At 41.0% G+C, this 20,264-nt stretch overlaps 1 protein-coding gene across 4 annotated transcripts in view; it reads right to left on the bottom strand.

The window, feature by feature from the left end:
• Positions 1 to 8,750, bottom strand: part of Nlgn1 (neuroligin 1) — an 872,651-nt gene extending 863,901 nt beyond the window's left edge. Inside the window, exon 1 of one of the 4 annotated variants that reach the window (XM_057756955.1) lies at positions 8,102 to 8,750. The gene's annotated coding sequence lies outside the window, so the exon portion shown is untranslated. The remainder of the gene's footprint in view (positions 1 to 8,101) is intronic. The other 3 variants (XM_057756953.1, XM_057756957.1, XM_057756956.1) reach the window with 3 other exon arrangements.
• Between the last annotated feature and the right edge of the window lie 11,514 nt (positions 8,751 to 20,264).

Genomic DNA, 20,264 nt, shown 5'->3' with positions numbered 1-20,264 from the left:
TGTAAGAACTGTCAAGATATATCCACAAATAGGAACATCTGACTGATCTAACCAAAGACTCCTCTCCCTTTTATTCACTTTTTAAAAAATCATCACTATGTGGTTGAGTAATGATAAAATTTTAAAAAGGGAAATTTCATTTTTACCTGCCAATTTTCTCTTGCTCTTTTTTTCCTGATTACTCCCTTTTAAAGCAGAACATTTATATATAGTGATAGTTAATTCCTTTGTAACTTTTCTTTGTTCTTGATGGAAAATGCATTTTATTCTCGCCTCTGCTCACCTTTACATCCCAGATTTGACTTTGGATTATTCAGTGATCTAATTTGGTATGTCTGAGAAGAACTGGATCTAAGTTCTAACTCTGTTCTGTTGAACCTTCTGCTGAGCTTACAGTTTTTTCCAAGAAGGAAAACGTGCTGGCCCTGTAGCTCAGCGGCAGAGCACTGGCCTCGGAGGCCACAGGGCTCTGGGTTCAATCTCCATGACTGGGAAAAAGAAAGGAGAAAGAGAGCAAATAAGATGTATGTGTAAGCTAAGAAAGATTTGTAAATGTTCACAGGTGCAATATACAACACATGCTGAAACTGTATAGTTCATCATAAATTTAAAGCTACCCTCTCTACTCTAGGATACAAGCTTTAAATATATAATGCACAATCATTGTGAACATGCTTTGGATACTAATCTTATTCTCCCAAAGAAAAGACTTTTAGAGTAAGAAAAGGTATTTATTTTAATTAGTTCCACTGTTTGTATATTTATTTATATTTTGTATGCCAAGTGGCAAGGTTGCTAAGGATTGGTGTTTTCACCCATAATTGTTTTGGGTTAATTGTTCTTCTACTTTCTTTCCATATCACCCTACTCCTCATTTCCACATGTACCCTTCCATCCCCGGAATTCCCTCTTTTGGCTTTATATTTATCTGATGATCCACCCCACTTCTATTTGTCTTCCCTCATGGCTCTATTTCTGGATTCATAGTATCTACATGCACCACTCTAACACAAATGCACATATGAGCATTTTAAACACCGCTTTTAAGGCATAAGCATATTAAAAGAATATTGTATAAGAGTTATTAGACTAAGTTCTTCACATGTGGCTGTCGTACTTCTGAGACTAGTTTCTTATTTATTTGCTTTTCTTTTACCATGCTATTGGAAAACTTGCTCCATTTTCTATATCATGCAATGAAGAGTGAGTATGTTATTAAAGGATAGAGTTGCATTCTAATCATACTTCCTATGAGGCCTTTCATAATCTCTCAACCAAATATTTAGAGATTAATAAAATAACTTGTTTAATTTTCAGGATTGCATTACCATGTTTTTAAAATTACCATGTTTTTAAAGTGGAACTATGTGCAGCAGTAAAGTTTCTCTCCTTCATTGGCTGACACAGCCCTTTAAACCCTGCAGTGTGTTGGAAACCAGAGTGTACTATCTCATTATTTCTGTCTGGGTAGCAGAGGAGTTCTCATTGCACTAGATTACATAGCCACCAACTCTGATATTTTAGGTCAATTCCACCAAGATATGACTCATAGTTGTCTTCTGAAAATCACCCTCTGTCACACTTTAATAAGACCAACAAATCATCAGCATCAGCTCTTTCAGAATGTAGCAAGTGTTTGGAACAAAATCCCGGGGAAATTAGGACGCCTTCTTCAGAATCGGTGCATTGCAAACATAGACCCTACTGAATGAAAAAATGAGAAAATAAGGACTCTGAGTAAAAAAATGACTGCAAAGAATGAGATTCCAAATAGAATAAATCTTTCCTAACCCATAGTCTAGTAGTTCTAAACAGCAGGATACCTTTTACATATATAAGATTAGTGTGAAAGTCTCTGCCTATTGGAGTTTCAATTTCTCTTTGGAGAAATACAACATTAAAATTTTAAGTGGGAAAAAAACATTATAGAATCGTAAATTGGGCAGATATATACTATAACCAGCTCTTCAGTTTTAGTGGAATTTGGTCTATTAAAAAACACTAAACATTGGATAACCTAGGAGAAACTACAGAAGCTTGCAATACTTTAGGCTCGTGTCCCTAACGATAATCATCTTACTGTGGGGTTGTTGAAATAGAAGGTACATTCACAGTCCAGGTAGATGTTTAGAAAACATACCCCAGTCCCCAACATGCGGTTTACAAGAATGTCCACTAACGTGTGTATTTGTTTAAAACTCTGTTTCACAATGCTGCTACTTTCAAACACACTTTCCATTAAAGCAAAGGGGGAAAGCATCTGTTCCCAATCCGAAACACAGATGGAGTGACTAATTATCATCTTACATTTGATACATAACCAGTTCCCTTGGAGGCAGGGCGGCTCAGTTCATCAGTTCAGAGGTGATGGCTCTGGTGGAAACAGCTCTAGGCATGGAGCCCAGAAACAGAACATTTGCAGCAGAATTATGCTATGCACTGAGAAATATTGTAACACACTGAAGGTAAACTGAGGAGACAGCCAACATCCATAACAAAAATCCACCCCAGGCTTCTGTCATTCATGGTTCTCACGTTGTGGATTTGATGAGAATTACTGGGCAGGAGCGAGGTCACTGATGTTCTAAGTCTAGAAGACAAAGTGTTAAAAGGTGTGTGTGTGTGTGTGTGTGTGTGTGTGTGTGTAATATAGAGGAAAGTATAACCCTAGTTTATTTATTTGTACTTTAAAATATTCCAACTTAGTTTTCCCATCTGTGTACAAACTAGCATATATTACCCTTAAAATAACCCAAGCACCATTGGTATCTCTTTCCTTATCTTACCACTTACATCATAGACTTAGCAGTTATACACAGAAACTCAAATAATTTTCAAACACATATCCATTCAAAAAAAAGGTGACTGAGTGAGATGTGGTAACACTCACATCTATATACTTATATTTACTATATTCTTCCTCCTTTCCCCCACTAATTGAAAGACTTATAAAAATTGCCCCAAACATTAAAATCTTGAAACTAAGTTCAAGCTTTAAATTTGACTTTTAATAATACAACAGAGTAACGTGGAGTGGTTAAAACATCGATTCCAATAAAGCACAGAATTGCCTGTGAGTTTTCTCAAACCAGGTTAGAAGTAAAACTAAAGTCTTCCATGTTTTAAGACTGTGTTCATTAGATGCCCATACGCACGCGTTCTAAATTTAGGCCTGCCCCGTTAAATAGTTGCCAGAAGAAGGAGAGGCAACTTTTTCAAAGTTATGCCCACTGGTAGGCCACCCATGCTCAAAACAGAGCCCTAATAGAATCCACTCGCTATAAGCAAAAGAAGGGAGTAAGAGGACGCTAGTTGGAAAGAAGAGAGTGTGGGGAAAGAATCTAAGAGTATAACGGACGGGATATGAGCACAGTATATTGTACATCTGCTTGAAATATCAAAATACCCTGTGCTTTAGCAAAATTGTTTTCTAAAATTATGAGAATTCTGGATATATAAAAGTTTCCTACACTAATTTTGCACATACCCAATAACTTTGAAATTATCAAGCCCAAGGATCTTCTATATAAACATTAGAAAAGTTAGAATTTTCACTTGAATCTAACTAAAATCAAGTAATTTTTTTAAGAGAGCAATTGGCCAAAGAAGCAGTCATTTCTCAGATGGTTCCTAAAGGAAGCTGATAGAAACACACATGTGGACATGTGACCCACTGGGCAAGGAGGACACGCTTTGCTCAATGGCCTGATGCAGTTATTCTATAGAGGGGAGGTTTCTGGTCTAAGTGTGCAATGTACCATAATTTAGTGTTTATCATTCTCCCATCCAGAATTCATGTATGCATTTTTAAATTCTCCAAGTCATACAAAAAAATTAACAGCAAAAAAAAAAGCCAAAATGAGCAAATAAAAATAGACCCCTCTGAAATATCACAAATGCATGCATTCTACTTCAGAAGTTTGCTGTTTGGCACCAATTTAACACATGGCCATGGATTCAAAATTGATTTGATTATATTCTGTGTATTTGATTCTAATATAGGCATTCTGCTTCATGAAAGAATTGAGAAAGTAAGCATAATGGTAATGGAAATCCCATTTAGTTGGTCTGCTTCATGGCTACTGTCTCCTTCCTCTTAGCTAGCATTGATATAAAGGATTGATATAAAGGGGATTCTGTCACTTCCATAGAAAGAATCAGACCATCCTTCCACCCCAAGTGGGCAAGACCATCTTCATGAGAATGCAAAGTCCTACCTTTTGTCAGTTACTAAGTAGAAGTTGGGGTTCTTAGTTCTTGTGCACTAGGCATAAGGGAACTCAGCTGACAGTGCCTGGGGGAACTTTCCTTAATACCATTAGACATTTCCCTGAGAGAGAAAAAAACTGCCCCCTCCATTTGATGTGAGAATGTGTAAAGAGGTTTGTTTGCCTCTGTAATGGCCACATTGGCTCCAGGATAGGAGGTCAATGGATGTATGATGAAGATGATATCATTAAGTTGTTGAGTTAACCAACGCTAGCTCAGCACAGTGCCGGAATCAGTGACTGTGACAGAGTGGCAATCTTATCTGTAAAGGCCTTTTCACAGTATTTTATTCCTTTGTTTTCTTGAGTGTGGGTATTTGAACTAAGAGATTCACTCATAAGCACATCAAGCACTCTATCATTGAACTACATCCCTAGTTCTTTACTTGGATGCTTTGGAACTCAGAGTTAAAAGACACCTAAAGTCATCATATTTTATATCTCAACACTGAACATAGCTGAACAAAAAATGGCTTCCAGTAAACTTATAGGGAATAAAATTTGAATGAGTAGAGAAAATACTGGGCAAGCTGATTGGCTATCCATATCAATCGTGATACGTCCTTGCAAGGCAGAGTTCTTACTTACAAGTGTATAATCTATTACCACACTGAGGTAAACAGTTAAGAAGCACAATTTAAGTTTAGTTTTTGTTCATGTGAACATGTCTGTCTAGGAAACTACTACATTAGCTGATAATAACATATGATAACTTTTAAAATATATGCACAGAAAAGGATTATCTAACTGAAGATCTACATTTTTATTTCATTTGATCTTTTTCGCATAATTGACCGCTTTCTTATTTGTAAGCATGAGCAGTATTTATTACTTTATGTTATAGACTAGAAGATGTCGAACTTCTGAGGAAGAAAGTGTTAAGAAGACAAAGCTTTCTCTGTTCTGCCTACTCCTCGTCTAACTATTATCACAATTAATCCATCAACACTTATCACATCTGGACAATATTAATCTGTCTTTTTCACCTTTCTGAAATATTTAGATGAAAATTTACATTTATACATTTACTTTATGATTATAGCAAGTGGTCCTAGTTTTCAACCTCAAGTTCATTCTTTCCTCAGAGATTCTGATATTGTTCAAAATATCAAATATACACCAAAATATGTATATACACATGGATGTTTGGCAATGTCTGGAGAAACTTCTTGGGTTACAGGACAGGTAAGCAGAGTAAAGGTCATGCATACTACCAAACATCTTTGGTGTGCAGAATCTTTCCCACAACAACGAAAAAAATAAATCACTGCCAAATAGCAGCAATGTCAAGGTTGGGGAGTTCTGAGATGAAATATTCTGTTATCTTTGTCACCCTTTCCTTTTGGGGTCCCAGAAAGCACATATGAGCTTGGTGTCATAGAAGCAATCTTTTGACCATAAGAGAAATTACATATATGATAGTAGATACTTAATTTCTTGATCAAATGCTTCAGCATTCACCTTTCTTTGACTTCCTACTATATGACAGTAAATAAACCCTACTTTCCTAATCTGTTTCCTAGGATATTAATTACTTCATAGTGAAATACAATTGTGAAAATATGTACTATTCATGTACAGTCTATTTTATGTTCTGACATGGGGATAATATTTCAAAATGAATTGATAAATCTGGTATGGTTTCTGATCTGACCTCCAGCAATCCACCATTCAATAAAGACATCAAACATTAGAATGTCAAAAAAAAAAAAAACCAACAACAACAACAGTGGGTGCCCATCAGATCAATAGCATGTGAGAGGACGGGGTAAAGGAAAGAAAAGGGTGGAAAGAAAGACAGCCAAAGAGAGTTAAACTTCTGGACAGTGGATGTGTGGGGAGCCGAACATATAAAGATGAGCCAACATAAACAAAGCACAAAGCCTTAAGGTGCCAAGTAGTATTGGGAAAATAATAAGAGTCATGTGACTGGACCAAAGGGAAGATCTTGGAGAAGCACAGGATGCAGGAGGTTTCCTTGTAAAGTTTGCAAAGGGTTGATTCTCATAAAATTGTGGACGTTGGCAGGTAAGCCACCAGAACCATTGCACATGTTAAGGTATCTTCAAGGCAGTCTATGTTTGAGAAATATTAAGTCTGGACATGGTAACTCTACTTATAAATAGTTGGAATATTCCTAAGAGAATATAACTTGATTTTTAATATGTTATTTATGATCATAAATAGGAAAGAAATGGTCATAAAACTTCACATAAGGAAAATAAAGCGTGACAAAGTACATGTGATCCTACTGTTGACATCTCTGGTGTCACTCTTAGCCCAGTTGTTCTGCGCTCACAGAAACCACCTTAGCATATTAGGTAATTTGTAAAATAAGTCTTTGGTGGGGTCAGGATCCTCTAAGATATCCATGAATGAGTTTTGCTTTATAAATGTTAAAAAAAAATTGTTTCAACACATGGAAACCCAGAGAAAGATATGTGAATTATATCAATGTCTAAATGATCACTGTCCTACAAAATGTCAATGACATCAACCTTAGTTTTTAACAAAATTAAATAGCAGAACTTAAATTTGTACCTGTATTCTCTAGTTCTTGCTACTTATGACCCTAACTTTTCATTTTGTTTTTAAAGAGTTAAAGTGATAACTTAAGGGAATTTGAAGCAAAAGGCAGGGGTCACTACTGCATGAAAGCGTTCAAAGTGGAATAAAATCTGAGAACTTAGGCTGGAGAGACTTCGGATTCTTTCATTGGTGGCGTCTCTCCCTGCACAGACTCAGCTGGACCTAGGCAACCTTCCCCCACCAGACACAAGCACAGGAGACTCTAGCTCTACCTTTTCTGTGTAGCCGTCCTCCAACTCCAAACCACCCATGCATCTTATCTGGAAATACATTATCAATAAATAAAAATGGAAATTTTCACAAATTAAAGCCACGTAAAAATAAAAATTGACAGGCAGCAATACTAGGGTTGGTGGAAGAGAAGGAGGTATCTAAAAAGACTCTTTTTACAGCCCAGGATCTCTGGTATTGCTTGTTTCTGAAAGATCGCTGCCTTTCCTGCCTCTCTAAAAGGATTGTAAGGACTAACTGTGGACTAGCAGGCTCATAGAAAACAATTACTTCTTTTAATCACACTGTACCATCAGAAGGCCTGAGCAATGATTAACTTCCACATTCTCTGTGAATCACTCCATCACTAGGCAGTGTGAGGAGACTTAGATTCATTCTCTGCCAAGGGCACAGTAAACTTAATGGGCTTTGCATTTTGCATTAGATATTTTAAATACACACATGGTCTCGGCTGCTCAACTCATTTCTGTAGAAAACCTGGCACTCTATAGGTTGTAATAGCTGATAACGCTGAGACATTTTAAAGATTTTTGTCAAACACACACACACACCTTCTCAAGGTGCCATTTTTTAAAAATCTATGATCCTATTAATACTCAAGTATAATTAATTTTGAGAGATATAGCAAGACACTGTAATTTCAAATATAGCATGAAACTTCCAGTTACTCAAACAAAATGCTCCACGGTAGTTTTAGTATAAAAAGAGGGAAATTGGGATGTCAATGTTCTATAAAAATACACAGTAAAAAGGGAGGTTCACTATCTAAATCCACATATCCCTAATTCTACATGTATCACGATGGTCCTAGAAATGGGGGAAAAAAAGAAAACAGTGGTACAGGCCAGAGCTCATTAGAATAATCACAAATGAATCAAATATGGGACATATTTTCCTCATTTCTGTAACAGACTAAGAGCTTCCTCTGTAATAAATTATTCCTCGTTCAAAAATCTCATTCTAAATAATTTTATATTAACTGCAGGTGGGTTTTTTATTGTTATTCTACTCACAAGGCATTGTGCTGAGGCAGGCAGGAGTCAGTGGAGACCGGATTAAACGTTTCCGTGGACTACCCCTCGCTTCCCGGGAGAGTTTATTGCCCAACAATGCATAATCTATTAGTCGCTCCTCGCGGGGATCTAGAAAGTGACATCTTGACTCGAACCAGCACGCAGATATGAAAAACACTTCGCAGGAAACGTTACAGAGAAGAAGAGCAACTTTCTAATTCCTGTCAAACTAAGAGGCGGAACCAAGCCCAGAAGTAGCTTCAAGGCCCAGGGAGAGCAGAGCAGAAAGCAGACTCCACACTCCAGCGAAGGTTCAAGAAAGGCTTTGCTTCTGGAGGCGGCATTGTTCCTCCATCCGTTCAGGCTCCGCGTCTCCCCGAGGCGGACTCTCCAAATCAGTGTTTTGGTTTTTTTTTTCCTCGGGTGTCTCTCCGCCGACCTCCTAGCTCTGAGTGTCCTGGTCCCGGAGCTCAGGCAAGCAAGATCTCTGCAGGGGCTGGGGCGCCTCTCCGAGGACTCAGAGACACCGCACGCGTCCGCCCCGGCCCGGGCAGCGCAGAGCGCGCAGCGCACACTGGCTGTCTCGCTCCTCTCCAGCTTCCCAGGCTCCCACGGACTCGATTGGCCTCTCACCACCCACTCGAGTTCGCCTTTCCTACCTTGGCTTCCCACACCAGCTAGGCACCGCCGCCACAGCCGCGTCCCGCCACTCCAGACCTGCGCAGGCAGGGTTGAAGGGATGCCTGGGTCAGAGATGCGCCGGGAGGCGGGGACGAGCGGCCAGGGCGAGCCAGGGCAGGTGGGGGAGTCGTGGGGTACGGGCGAGGGCGTACGTGAGCGAGCCCCAGATAAAGATGCATGTGCTCGGTCACCGCGGCGGAGGAAGGACCGAGGGGGCAGGATGCAAAGTGGAGAACGCCCACCGCGAGGGTGCGCAAAACCGGCGATTTGCAAAGTGCCAGGGCCAGACAGGCAGAGGGGGAGGAAGGAGGCTGGCTGAAGACCAGGAACAGAGAGAAGAGACCACTTCTCCATCAAAAGGTCGGTTCGGTTAACGTGTCCCCAGAGCAGGACTTAATCAGGGACTGGACGTGGTGTAAAAGGTGGGTTTTAAGGACTCGCCACGTAGGTCTTCTCATCCTAGACTTAGCTTCCTCTCTCTCAACTCTGGGGATTTGCCCTCCCTGTGGCACAACTGGCTTTATGCAGGAGCTGAAGCCCGCTGTCCTCCTTTGCCGCTTATCTACATTTTGGAAATTCCTTGAACCCCAGGATTTAAAAAACCACCCAGTCCATTAAAGTTCATTATTTTTTATTGTTTTTATTTTCATCAAAGGGTAGTTGTGAAGAGTTGGCACCAAGACATGTTTAAAACATTGATCGACGTGGCATTTGTTGTTGTTGTTTAAAGGGCAAAACGCATTTAAGACCGCTAAAAGACTGGGGGGGGGGGGTAGAAAACTCGATCAAGTGGGGAAATAAAAGACACATTTAAACTGTAACCGACGATTACATCTCCTGTACAGTCACCCTCCCCAGCGGCCAGCCCTCCTCCTGGGCCCGGGGGAATGGAGAGAGCGAAGCAGAGAGAAGGGACAGGGTAGGGTTGGTAGAAAGGGTGAGGGCAGGGAGAAGCCAGAGCAGGAAGTTATCAGTGGTCCCGGGGACTGAGGTAAATGCCAGGCCTGGTAGACGCAGAAGGCCCCCTTACCTTCTTTCTAAGCCCCGATTGTACCTGCTCTGCAACCAGAAACACTTCGTGGTGCCTAGCGTGCAGCCTAATGATGGCCGAATGTTAAACAGTTCTTCACTCTCCCTCCCCTTGTTCAAAACCAGGATCAAAAGAATGTGAATAATGTTCTTGGTGTCCATCAGATCCGGAACATGTCGCTGTGTCGGGAAGAGATGAAAACCAGGCTTTGGGGCGCGCGTATATGTATTTATAAGCTTTCCGACCGGTATATAAACATATATACGTTCTCTGCACGTAAATCCAAAAGAAAAGCACCCCAGAAGCCTCTGGAGGAGGGAGGGGACGGAGCAGCAAAACTTGGCAGAGCAAACGTATCCAAGGATTTCGTGCCTAGAGGCACCTGCTTCAATATGCAGAATTCCTGAGAAGCTTTGGAGGAAGAGAAAAAAATAAAAATAAAATTACCCCCAAACACACACTTGAAACTGGAGACGCCTAAAGAAGAGTAGAAATGGTGAGGATGAGATCTCCTGGTGACCACGGATCCTTCATCCAAATGAGCAGTCGCCTTGGAAAACCCTCGGCGGGGAGGTAACTGCAGATGGGTCCCCTGCTCGCGTCCCCGCCGCTGCCGCTGCTACCTGTAGACACGCACACACAGACACACTCAGGCGCGCACACACAGCAGCCTCTGCTGCGCTCTCTCTCTCCCTCTCTCGGCCGCGATACCGGGTGCGGGAGTCTAAATACAACTGGATCTACCTTCCTGCCGCGGTCCTGCAGACTCCCGGCCTCCCAGCCCTCTTCTGCCCACTCCTCCCGCGGATTTATTGCACAACATTGCTTCCCCTGGGTCAGGTCGGAGCTGCCACAGGGACCTCCGCGGTGCTGGTGGCGGTCCCCTCCCTAAGTTCCGCCCTCTCTGGTCCTTCCGCCCCGGGGCAGCCAAACCTCCTTGGTCTGCAACGCCTCGCAGCGCCTGCAGCACCCGAGGTTGCAGGAAGGGTGAAGAACCTAGGGCATCACGTGTGACGTCTTCTAAGCCACTTGGGTCCATAACTGAATGCGCGTTGGCATGGTGGCGGGTCTGAGGCCTCTTGCACGCTGAGTTTCTCCGTTGGTCTTTAGTGTCTTTGTGCTGTTTCCAGGAGGCAGGTCCAGCAACAGAGATGGGAGGCTGGAGCTGGAGGCCAGGGCCTTCCACTGAGTGAGTCTCATTTCAGAAGCTATCTGATCACCAACCCCACCCCACTCCCAAATTCCTTTCATCTAGTAACAGACTGGCCCCTGAATTAGTGAGAACCCTTTAAGGGTCTCTCCCTGCTGGCTGTGCCCACATTCCCCTTGCTGGAGAGTCAATGTTTAAAAATCCCTCACAGTAATCCTTAGTGGCCTTTGTGTCTTGTGAAGGTGTCACTCAAAACACTGAATCCTGTACACCTACTCGCAGCTTTTTAACCTCTGTGGTTTGTTAAAATGTGAATTGAGAAACCCGGACATGCCAAGAGACCCACTGAAATAATTGTTTGCCACCTGTAATAATCTTAACTAAAAGCTAATGTCAAGAGTCGCTATGAGAACTGAGTGACGCGCATGCTTTCTTTCTTGCCTCGGGGTTTGTTTCATAATTCTCAGCCTCTCTACGATTTAGTCCCTAAAATTCAGAGGAAGGAAGAGGTGCCTGAAATAACAACACGGTAGGTACTTGCTCTGGAGGATCTGACTTAGCTGTTGCTACTTGGGAATCCTTATAGCTCTGTAACAGCTGTGCTGGTTCACAGAGCAACCTTGAACCTAACACACTCCCTCCACTTTGCAGGCACCCAGTGCCATTTCCCCACAGTTTTGTGGTTCAGTCCACCTGTGGTCTTGTTCCTGTTTGTTTCTCTTCTCAGGGAAGTAAGCTAGAGGTGTACCCAAGACAGCAAAGCCTCATGTTAAACCACACCTGGGCTGCTTGGTTACTTTTCTCCTCAAGTCTGTCTACTTCAACCAGGAATGCTTTGACATTTCTCTACAGTTGTCCAGAAAGCTGAAAACAAGTGTGTGTTTTCATATCATTTTATTGATTCTTTGACATTCAGGTGGTTACACACTTAAGATACCATAATGAGCCAGACTAGCGGTATACGCCTTTAATCCTGGTACTCAAGAGGCAGGGGCTGGAGGATCTCTCTGAGTTCTAGGCCATCCTGGCCAGGACTAGAGAGAGAAACCCTATTTTAAAACAAACAAAGATAACATAATTCAAGATGTTTTCACAATAATTGCAGTATCAAATTAAAAAAAATCAAGGTGACTCAATAAAGCAGTTCTTTGTAATTTATATAAAGTTCTGCATAATCTGTTGCCTTTTAATCCTGTAGGCATCCTTTGAATGACCCTGATGAACCCTGAATGTAATGATTGAACATTTTTATTACGAATAATTGCTATCCACTAGAACGAGATTACGTTTACACAGGTCTTACTGTTTTTTCACATTATCTGCAATCCTGCAATCTATATGCTGTGCATTAGAACCCCAGTTTTATGAGCAAATTAAACAAAAAACTCAAGAGGTCTAGAAAATTGAATTGCCAGACAAGCAGCACTTGCCCCTGCGTGTGTGCCATGAGTCAGTGATGGACAGTGCTGACTGGCAGCTTGATGGGCTCTAGAGTCATCTGAGAGATGGAATTTAGTGCCTGCTGGTCAAGGATTATCCCTTTTCTCTTTTGTTTTCACTGTTTCTTCATCTCTCTCTTACTCTGTCTTATTCTCTGTCTCTTTCTCTGTGCCTCTCTCTGTGTCTCTGTGTCTCTCTTTCTCTGTCTCTGTCTCTCTATCTCTGTGCGGGGGAGGGGTGCCACCTTTATGAGGTGCCTGTGGAGGTCAGAAGATGGCATTGGATATCCTGGGACTGGAATTGCAAGCAGTTGTAGGCCTTCTGACAAGGGTGCTGGGAATCAAACTGGGGTCCTCTGAATGAGCAGCAAGTGCTCTTTACAGCTGATCTATCTCTCCAGGCCAGAGGGACGATGTCGGCTGATGTGAGAGGACTTACCTTGAGTGGGGATGATGAGGATCACTGTTCCCTGAGTGGGGGTCCTGGACTATATAAGTGAGCCAAACTTCCATTGGCCTTGTTTCTCCACTTTTCCCACTAAACCGTGCAAGGAAATAAGGTCACCCATATAATTTGATGCTAAGAGCCACTTGCCTCACTTTCCACTGCCACTAAATAAGGAGAGTAGTACTTGCCTGACGGCATTGCTGTGTTTTCCATAGCAATGCAAGTAAAGAACTTGAAACACCAATAAAGAATATTTTCAGGATTTCTATTTTGGAATCTTTATGACGTTTTGTGTTGAAAATCAATCATAGAACTTGAAGGCAGTTCTTCTTAGTGTGCAATCTGGAAATAGACCATTAGTGACTTGATCACGTTTTCCCAGGTCCTCCCTGTCTTCTTCTTTCTTCGGGTTTCTTTGTTTGCTTGTTAGAGTTCTTTGGGACAATGTCTTAGCTGTCACAAGCTGGCCACCAGCTCATATTGTAGCCAAGAATGATCTTGAACTCTTTGTCCTTCATCCTCTATCTCCCAAATGCAGAGGTTGCAGGCATGTGGGCACCACACCAACTGTGTTCTTTTGCTACTTACATTTTGCATAGAGAGACATATTGAACATGATTGTAATCTAGAAAGAAAAAAAACAAAACCATGAATATGCATGAAAATATCCACAGAATGTGGGGATCTGGGTTCTATTCTCGTTACAGGTCTTGTGGTCTTCTGGTTTGTGAAGTTAAACTGTGCTCAACCACAAAGCCTTTCATTACGTCAATTACCTGTTACTCTCAGTAAACATTCACACACACACACACACACACACAAATTCTCTGTAAAATTAACACAAGCACCCATGCTCACTTGTAGATTTGGAAGGAGGTTTCAATATAAAACATATTAAAATGTTATTTTTAAAATCATTGACCCCAAAGAGCCTAGGTTTGAAAATCATCTATTTTTGTGGTTGTTGTTGTGAGACAAAAAGTCTCTAGAGAAATTGATGAGTCATCTTTATAAGTGTGTATGTGTGTGTGTGTGTGTGTTCATCTTATCAGATTTCCGTGATGATAACATTTCCCAGAAATGGAAATTTAAAATATGAGGAAAAGAAAGGCTTGAGTGTAAACTGAGACACCTCGGTGCAATAGTATGCAGACTCAGTGTGTTTTCACTCACGAAAGTCAATAAGTGGAATGATTTCCCACCCCCCAAAAATTACATATTCAAAGAAAATTGAATAACATGTTTTCCTGAGGTGAGGAAAAGCAGTGAGTATTACTCATTATTTGGAAAATCCTGAAGACTCACAGCAGGAAATTAGTGTTTTTCCCCTTTCCAAAGAGCTTATGAAGAAAAGGTATTAATAAAATATTACCCTGAGATGAAATTTTACTGAAGTGTTCATCATAAATTATATGCATTTTACTTAAAATGGGTTAAATATAAATAATATACTGAGAAAGAGTTTACGGGGGCAATGACAGCTCATATTTCTACTTGAAAGAAATAAATGATGGAGGAGAATAATCTGTTAAATTGTGGCATTGCAAAGAGAAAGACCTGACCAGCTTCCTGGAAATGTCTTGTGGGCCAAGTGCACAGATATTAGGAATACTAACACGACAAAGGGAAATTTCTAGAATTGCTAACCCAGTGTCTATAGCATCCATCTGGCCACAATCCATGTGGTTGGCACTCACAGCCAAATCTCCTGCCCATACCATCTCTATATACAGCATATGTAAATCCATCCACCCTGTGTCTGGCCCTAACCAAGTCAATCCTCATCCAACTTACATTTCTTAGGATCCAAAACCCAGTGTGTTCTCAACCCAGCACGTCTTTATTTAGCTTTCGTTCCCACTGTAGCTATTCCAAGTCTCTATTCTTTCATTGGTCTCCAGGGCTAATCCGAATGATTTCTTGGATTACCAAATTACCCTCCTTACCTACCTATTTTGCCTACAAAAATTACCACATCAAAAATATCCCTCTGGCAGAGAAGACTTGCGTTTTCTCTTAGTAGTACTAATTTGCACATTCCATGATGTAATTTATGTCAATCTTGTGCATTATCGTTAATTCTGTAATTATTTTCTGGTGGTTTTGCTTTAACCAGGCTTTCATGCATATCAAGTGAACATTCTTCCACTTGGCATGGCTCCAGCCCTACTTATGGATTTTCTATTTCTCCAAATTTATTTTTAATAAACCAAATATTCTCCAGCCAGACACCTTATCCTTCCCATTCTATCTCTAGTCACGCCTGTGTACCTTCCCTCTCTCCTGTAGGTCTCTGTTCAGATAGCGCATTTAAAACAAGCTGTTACTGACTTCGTGCCCTCAAATGTTGCCTTCCTGCTTCCTCGCTGTAACTCCTTGTTTTCACTTCGTCACTATCTTGACCTAATTTTGTTTCTTTGCTTCCATCTACCATCAGAAGTCAAATGCAGTTAATCTGAGGACTTAATTTAGTCTGCTTTGTTAGCTTCTAGGTGCTAACAGCCTATCCTTTGCCTTGCAGCAGTTTCTGTAAACGTATAGGTGAGAGAGAGATGAATGTCAATTTTAGGGACATGGTATTGCAGGCAGCCTCTAACTTAGGTAACAATTGAACCTAAAAACATAAAAATTTGTTCTTGAAGTATCATTTCTTAAGTGCATATCTTACTTTAAATGCATTAAGGCTATAATTACAGGACATGTGCCTCACTTTTCTGAGATAATGTTTAGAGTGAGCATATATTAGCTTCAAATGTACTTGGAAAAAATGAGACCATATTCTCAAAGATACTTTGCCACTTAAAGAGCCAATGATACTTTATTATACAAGACTTACAGTCTACGTTTTCATCCCATTTCCCAGAGCTCTGCTATATTAAAACAAGCCCCTAAGTGATGTTCTTTTCATTCTATTCTAAAATTTTCTTCTTGGTAATTATATAAAATATGAGGCTTATAGAAGCAGTTATCAAACCTAAAATTGTGTTTATAATACATTACCTACATAGCTCTCAGGTCAGAAATGCTGTGTTTGAATGTGTATGTTGCGTGCAATGCTGGCAACTCACTTACACCCTCTTTGATCATGTCAACCACATCTAAATCCTAGATGCTCATATTCTTCCTACCACATCAGTCACATCTCAATTCTGCATACAGAATCCAGTAGGTTTCCAGAAGGAGATAGGTTAGTTCTTAACCACCAACCTTCCTATATGGAGTTAGTATTGCACATACAGCAAGATTAAAAGACCCATAATATGTGTCCCCTTCCGGGTGAAAGGGAGCAGATGTTGAGGAACGATTGCATCTAGACTACACAATGCAAAATGAAAACATTTTCACAGAGAAGGACATTTAATCAGAAGAGTAGCACACACACAAGCGTTGCCTCATTCTTATCAAGTATTTTACCTGGAGCACAAGGAGGTGTGGAGAGAAATGTCAGAAAAAAAAATTAATTGTATGCAGAAAGAGCCAGGTAATGAAGAGACTTGCATATCAGACAATGCCTTAGATGAGATCCTTCAGAACCTTGAGTTGTGTGTTCACATGTGTATAGTGATTGCAAAAAAACTGAGGAAAAACCAAATCGAGGAAGGTAATTATGAAATTATTGCAGTAATAAACAAAAGAATTGTGGGAGAGTGTAAACTCTGTGGTGACAATAGCTGTAAAAAGAAATTAATACCTTTCTCACAATAGCCAGTATTTTTATTTTTCTTTCACAATAAAAATGCAAACTGTCTGAATGTCATCTGCTCTCTTTATAATGCAACTGACAGAATCTCAAGTCTCAAACACAGTGAAGTAAATAAACACATCTCCAAACAGCGAGTCATCTTCAAAGGTGGTTGACCTGAGATGTCGCAGGTGGTTCATGGAACGCTTGCTAAAACTGGATTCTGGGGCTTACCTGAACTCATTATTCTCGTCTTCTGCTCCTTAGCTGATCTCAGCTGGATTTCCAGAAAAGGCGCTTCCTATGTAGATCAGACCGGCGAGCGACTCCGAGCACCCTTCAGCACATATTGCCAGGATGGCTCCCTCAATCCCTGTAAACGAAGACTTCTAAAGGCTGCAGTTGCTTTGCTTACACATTCCTTCCTGTGAATAAGAATGGGTTAACTCCATTTACCAAGGCCAGGACACACAATACATTTCCAGACCAGGCAAATGGGTCCACGAACTCATGTAGTGGAGACCAACGTAGGAAAGTCCTGGTGTGGTCAGCGAAAATAGAGTTGAACTGATTTGCTAGGCTGCATGAGAGTTATGGGTGGCCATTTTTCTCCCAGTCTACATGATCTGGAAGAGCAATGAGAGAGAGATAGACAAAGAGACAGACAGACAGAGACAGATAAACACACACACACACACATACAAAGAAAGAGAGAGAGAGAGAGAGAGAGAGAGAGAGAGAGAGAGAGAGATAAAGAGAGAGAGAGACTAGGGGATGCTATAATTTCACAAATTATGGTATACTACTTGTGAGTCTTTGTCTACCTGAATTTCACTTTCTTTTTAACAGTACCTCATGAAAAGCAATTCTAGAAATAAATATTTCATTATTAAAGAGGTTTAAATTAGAAGGTTGAAAGAAACACCGTAAGCCCAAGGCAACTCACTGAGTCATCTCCCAAAACTTGCAGTCATAAAGTACAAGGAGGATGAACGGGAAAAGAAAGATAGAAGTAGAGGTGGGGAAAGAGAGCAAGACGGAGCTGAATACAACCAAATACACCAGACGATGCATAAAATGTCATCGTGAAACTCATTACTATGTACAATTGCTATAAACAAGAAACTGTTAATGCCAATGACCAAAGTCCAAAATGAACAATGCAAATGGATACAAAGATGGCAATGTGGTGTAGGAAAAGGGAATCTTAAATACTGCTTGACATTTGGTGCACATTGCTTTCAAGGCACGGACTGACCAATCAAAGAGCAGAACTGAAGTGAAAACCAAACTTGTCTGTAAATATGGACCACTGGGTTCTAAAAGAGCAGGCTGGACGTTTATCTGAGATGGTTGCGCAGTCAAGATATTGTGACTGTTTTGAATGCAGAGTGAATCGAGCATGTTGGACACAGCACCGAGTGGAAGATATCAAATCAGAGAAGGCAGTGGGGAGACGTGAGATGTGTGTCCAGGAAAGGTGAGGACAATGAGACCTATAAAATCAATGGAATTCAAAGTCAGTTCTCTTAAGAAAAATCTAAAGAGAGTTACAAACCAAGGATAGGAGAGAACTTTAGAAAAATGCTTTCTGTTACATGACAGGCTTAAATTTACAAGGAAAAAGTCTTAGTTCAGGGTGAATTTCCCTGTTTTTAATGAGTAACTATATTTTAAGTATGCTCAATTATAATTTATGGAATACATTAAAGTAACAAACTACTTCCTCATACAATATCAAGTGCCTATTCCTTAATAATCTACGTCAGTTGAAAGTATAAAAGCGTTCTTCCACTCATTTATATAGAACTAGAGGTGTTAAGTGTCCCTTACAGTATTAAGAAATCAATATAAATATTTAATGCAAAGGAAACAAGAGATGATTTAAACATCTTAGGATTCAAGTTGAAGATAATTGCTCTCTTTCATTTTTTTTCTAGTTTTCTCTGTTTCAGGGAAATAAGAGTCCTATTTGATAACTAAAATAATAATTATAGTCATGAAATGTACAAGCCAAGTGCCCAGCATAAAGCAGCATGCCACATTTACATCCAGAGCTGTCACAATGGGGGACTTCCAGATTAGCTTGATACTTGTGAATATATGAAAAGGAACCTTTTAGACCTCACCTCAAACCCAGGTTTTCATGTGACAAGATCTCTAAGAGTCACTAAGATCATTAGACCACATTAGATCACTGAGCTTTTCAGCCAGTCCGAGACATTACGTATTCGTTCCTAGGGGTATGAATCTATTCCCCAAGAAACATGAATGGGCTAAGAACATTTACTTTGTGGAAACTGAAACCGTGAATCTGATAAGCTATACATACAGGGCTGCTTCCTTATATTGGGCAGCAGCTCATTGCCAGAGAGGCCTAAGCCGTCTCCTCTTCCTTGCAAGTGTTAAGAAATTCAACGATAGGCCTAGAGAGAGGGCTCGGCAGGTAAGAACACTGTCTGTTCTTCCGGAGGACCAAGGTTTGATTCCCAGCACTCAGATGGTGGCTGACAGCTGTCTGCAACTCCAGTTCCAGAAAAACCTATGCCCACTTCTGGCCTCTGCAGATACCAGGCACAGATGTGGCACACAGACATATGTGCAGGAAAAATACCGTACACAAAGATAAAATTAAACTTGAATATGGCCATTTCTATCTGGATATACTCCCGATCACGGGACACATACAGGAACTGTGGATGGAACTACTGAATCCCAGGAATGCACTGTCTTTATTGAAAGAGATGTTCATTTCTATTGGAGTTCAAGTACGACAGCCAGATTGAGAGAGCCTATCACCCCACCAACCTGAGGCCCTGGAGATGACCTGCCTATGCTGCCACTGAGGGCCATGGCTGGGTCTGTGGCCCTCCAACAGCAGGGTTTGGGCTGCTATCAGTGACCCATGTCATCACCAAAGGCCATGTGACATCTTTGGTCTAGGCTGTCACCTGGGTTTATGTTGATGGCTGAGGACTGTGCAGAACTTGCCTTACCCCTCACTGGCTCCACACCTTGCCTGGGCAGCATGGGAGAGGTGACACCTGAGCGATGGTGTGAAAGTGAACTAACTCTGAAGGTGTGATACATATTCCATTCATTTTTTTGCATTCGCATTCAAACACACATAGAAATAATAACAATACTAACAGTGAATAATATCTGTTAAGAGCTTTCAGGGTATCAAGACATTCTATTTATTTATTTATTTATTTATTTATTTATTTATTTATTTATCTATCCAGACCTCAATTTCTCCACCCTCCTTTCATCTTTTTCCCTCTCTCCAAGTTCCCATTTTGTTCTCACGCCCCCTCCCCTCCAAATTCACTCTCCCTCCGCTTCTGTTTAGGAAAGGGCAGGTCTCCCATGAGCATCAACAAAACATGGCATATCAAGTTGCAGTAAGAATAAGCACCTCCCAATGTATTAGGGTTGGACAAGGTGACCCAGTATGTGGAGTAGGTTCCAAAAGCCAGTAAAAGAGTCAGAGACAGACCCTGCTCCCATTCTTAGGAGACCCACAAGAGGACAAGGCTACACAACTGTAACATATATGCGGAAAGCCTAGGTCAGTTCTATGCAGGTTCCCCGATTGTCCGTTTAGTCTACAAGCCCTTATGAGCCCAGACTAGTTATTCTGTGGCTTTCTTGTGATGTCCTTGACCTCTCTGGCTCCTACAATCCTTCCTACCCCCTCTTCTGCAGGATTCCATGACTCCACCTAATGTTT

Source organism: Chionomys nivalis, chromosome 24 (genome assembly GCF_950005125.1).
Source record: "Chionomys nivalis chromosome 24, mChiNiv1.1, whole genome shotgun sequence".
Lineage (NCBI taxonomy): Eukaryota > Metazoa > Chordata > Mammalia > Rodentia > Cricetidae > Chionomys > Chionomys nivalis.
The sequence above is the reverse complement of the archived record's forward strand: the minus strand, read 5'-3'. Positions and strand labels throughout refer to the sequence as shown.